At 39.1% G+C, this 4,220-nt stretch overlaps 1 long non-coding RNA gene across 1 annotated transcript; it reads right to left on the minus strand.

Annotated features, from left to right (window-relative positions):
- Positions 1-3,010: 3,010 nt before the first annotated feature.
- On the minus strand, positions 3,011-3,763 carry LOC119306064. The gene is made up of 3 exons (XR_005148842.1): positions 3,684-3,763; positions 3,170-3,608; positions 3,011-3,094 (listed from the first exon to the last, which is right to left on the minus strand). It is a non-coding gene; the product is annotated as an uncharacterized LOC119306064 (long non-coding RNA).
- Between the last annotated feature and the right edge of the window lie 457 nt (positions 3,764-4,220).

Consider the following 4,220-nt stretch of genomic DNA (forward strand, 5'->3'; position numbering starts at 1 on the left):
ATATATGCATATGTGCTAAATGAACGTCTGCGATCCGACGTCACTCCGTTACAGTACCTGGTACAAATCCGCGCAATCCAATATTCGAATCCACATCCGTTCCTCTTCTGAATATGAAGATAAATGTGAAAAATGATACAGTATAAGCATTATCCGTCCAAATCTGATCTGGTTTCACCCCTATATCTAATAGAAGACGTGCTTGTACTCTGGATGTAAGAGGTTTTGTAGTGTGAACTTCCTTTGTAGCTCTTATATCTGGTTTTTGCAAGAAAAAAGCAGAGATATGAATACATCCCTCTCTCTCCCACTCTCTCTCTCTCTCCAATATCGACCCGCAAATTTTCTCCCGCATCCGTCCGCGGACATGGGAACTAGTCTGCGTACATGGATGCGGGAGGTCGCCGTCCAACGCTGCCCGCACGACCTCCCTATTTTTTTTAAAACCCGCACGTTCCAATAGCCGCATTCATAGAGTTCAGACGTTCAAATAGTCGCATACATAGAGTACAAATGTTCAAATAGCTGCATGCAGCAGTAGTTCAAATTTAAACAAGTTTAAATATTACATTCCAATATTGCTATCCCCTTTAACCGTCCACTGATACTCAATCAGACCTTCCTTTAATTCTCGTGAGTTGGTCGATGCCGAATTTGTTGATACATTTCAATAAACTCTTCAAATCGGAATCCATTTCTTGAAAGAAGAAGGAACAACTTTTTTAGCTCCAAGAATTCATCGAACATTTGCGGGGCATGGTGTGTATAGCAGCAGCGGATGATACCTGGCGGGACTGTCAGAGGAGATGGGTTGAACGGCGACGGAGGAGAAACATGGTGGAGCCTGACGGGAACGCTGGAAGTGATGGAAACGTAGAGTTTCGGCAGGGTGTTGTGTGGCGGCCAGGGTGATGGAGCAGCGGCGAAAGCGAGAGAGAAAGAGGGAAGAAGAGAAAATGGGGAGGATGGAGACGCGGGGTCAGGGAAGGGTTTTGGATGAGCCGGGGCTGTCAAAGTCCTACATGTCTGATGTCCGGACTCCCGCAAGGTCCCCAGATTTGTCTTACGTTTGCCGGAAAAAGTACGTCCGGACCGTCCTGCGGACCGATACAGGCCCACATTGGATGGCTTCTGCTGTCCGGACGTATGCAGGCGGTTTGAGAGCCGCCGTTGGAGATGCCCTAACAATGAAAAAAGATCATATCTCGCAAAATAATAATAATAAAAGATCATAATGAATATAAATACACCTCTAGGTAACGATATTCTTGCCTTTTCGGTCGAACACAGCTCTGCTGCCGGTTCTCTAACAGAAAGAGTAATGGCAAAATCGTGGCCATTGTGGTTATAGTTTACTTATACAGTTACATGGACTGCATGATGACCAGATGCCATGTTCTCCCAGTCAATTCAGGAGTTATTATTAACAGCCTGTGGTTAGTGTGTGGGAGAGGGATTGCACACCTAACCACGGCCCCTAATCATTCTTAAGAGCAGCATTTGTATAACAAAGCATGTGTAGTAGTGGAGACAGGCATGAGAGCTAAGGAGGTGCTAGAATTAGAAAAACTATCATGATTAAATACTAATAATGGAAGTAATTAAGGGCTCCTTTGATTCAAAGAAATTAAATAGGATTTTTGAAGGATTGAAATCCTTTGAAAATTTTCCTATGTTTGTCCTTTGATTGATAGGATTAAATCTCATAGGAATTTTTCCTTTTGAATGGTTTGTACTATATTTCATAGGAAGTAAAACATCCACTCCAACCTTTTTTTATAATTCCTTTACTTTTTATGTGAAATCAAACACTCGTTGCTAAACTTATAGGATTCAAGTGGTCATGACATTCCAATCCTATATTTTTTTATTCCTATGTTTTCAAAATCTTGTGAATCAAAGAGGCCCTAAACAAGCTATGATGCATGCAGAGTCCCGGTAGTACATTAGTCTTGTTGTCTTCTTTTTTGCTGATGACTTGGTTATACACGGTTGATGGTTGATGTCTACCATTTAGTTGTCTATGTTCTTCTAGCAAAAAGGCACTACTACCTCTGTCCGGGTTTATAGCCCTCTTCGTATTTTGTGTCAAGTTTTAATCATACATTTAGCTAACAAAAATTATATTGTTAGATTTATATTCGGAACAGGCTTTCAATGATGTTATTTTTATCGTTTACAGCTTATTTTTTAATAGTTAAATCATAGGTAAAAGTTTGACCAAAACTAAAAGGGGCTAATAAACTCTGACAGAAGTAGTAATATCTTGATTCGTTATTTATTTATTTTTCTTTTAATTGTATTACTCAACCAGGAGTACATCTGGCCATAACTTTATAGGTTCAGTTTGACCATAAGATGCCATTGCATTCTGCGAAAAAAGAAGAAGATGCAATTGCATCACTAGCAAAGTACTGGCTACGTTTGGTACGGGTAATAAAATTTATTTTTTAATCACCTAAGTCAGCAAAGTGAGCATCTCGACAAGCTCAATGACTAAAAATGTATTTTACGTTAAAGTAATAGCTATGGATCAAGCTCAATGGCCGAGCGTGCATCTTTCGCTATCCAAATACAATGGTACAACATGCGCTAAACTAAAACTAGACTAGTAGAGTGCCCGTGCGTTGCCACGGGCTCTTGATATAGTTTAAAAGAGTTACAATAGGTCTTTCACACGTACAAAGAATATAACTCAAACACAATTATTTAATACCTGGAGTCCATTTTTGCAAATTAAATTGATAACATAAAGAAAAATTAATGTCATGTCCATGTAACAAACTGAGCGATGTTCCAACTAAACATCTATTACAAAACTATTAATATCTAGATGATGCGCCTAAGAAATTCTTTCACAATGTCACAAAAGTTTCTTTTAGCTTCATTCCCACAATGTTTTAGCAAATATAAAAAAACTGCTTCCTCAATTCATACACATCCTGCACAAACAATACATGTAGTTAGCATGAAAATTTCACGCCGAAGGTCTTAAAACATGTAACGGACAATACCCACCGCGCAAATCGGCTTGACCAATTCTTTACCGTTCCACCATAGCATAAAATGAAAAACAAAATAGCCAGCCACATTCCTGTAAAACTTTAAATTATTAATATAAAAAATATAGTTATAACAAAAGTAAATGTTTTTGTTATGAATTCATTACCCGTCTATACTCGTTGGAACACCGGACGGAAATAAACGTTGCCATTTAGATATATCATAATTCCAACCAGGCAGCTTTATTTCAATCGCTTCTTTGAAATCCCTTGCAAAACTTTTTAGTTTCAGTGCATGCCTCATTTTTTTTTCCTCTAACGATTGTGATGTTTGAATAGGATCCATAATATATAGACGACGTGCCTCTTTGCCGATGACGTACAAGATGTATCGACCGATAGATGCATAGGGAAGATAAATCTACAAGTGGGGCTATTAGAAAAAACAATAAACCATGATAACAATGGACAAACTATTTTGCTTACCTTGTTGCATGATGAGATGTCGTTGTCCATCCCAGGCCAGCTATCAAATAATGTTGCTAACGTCTGGATAGTTTGCTTCTCGCAAAACTTCTGACCTCGTGTTGACTCTAGCATCATGGACTAAGCAAAAAACGAAATATTGTTTCAACATGTTGATACTAATGACACATAGAATGAAGAGTTATGATAACTTACACAAAATCGTAGATCCATGTAGTGTACAGGAGGGTCTATGAACAGTACTCCCTCGTCACATGCCAGCATACGCACTGCGGTGTTGAAGCAATCATTGTCCATGGGCTGGTCCATGTTAAGTACACACTGAAGTTTCTTAAGACTTAAGCCCATTGCATCGGGTGTCGAGCTCCGGACCATACTTCCCTAAAAATTGGACGGTAAGAAGAACAATAATATACATCCGCACATTAAATATTGATACATGATACTTACTTCAAACACCCGACATCATCGATCGACATGACGTAGTTGCAGAGGCCGGCAAGTAATTCACGTTGGTCCGTGGGTATGATAGTGATTGGGGCAGGACGTTTGTCTTTGACTACGTCTGTTGGATTCTCCAGGATCTCGAGATCAGAATTAGCTAAAGTTTCTTCATCGGTAGGTTTAGGTTGATGGTATATGGGACCTCCTTTTAGCTTATTCAACTCTGAATCGAGCAAAATGACAGCTAATTTTTTTCGAAAATGTTTCATATCCACCTACAAAATATAT

Source organism: Triticum dicoccoides, chromosome 5B (assembly GCF_002162155.2).
Source record: "Triticum dicoccoides isolate Atlit2015 ecotype Zavitan chromosome 5B, WEW_v2.0, whole genome shotgun sequence".
NCBI lineage: Eukaryota > Viridiplantae > Streptophyta > Magnoliopsida > Poales > Poaceae > Triticum > Triticum dicoccoides.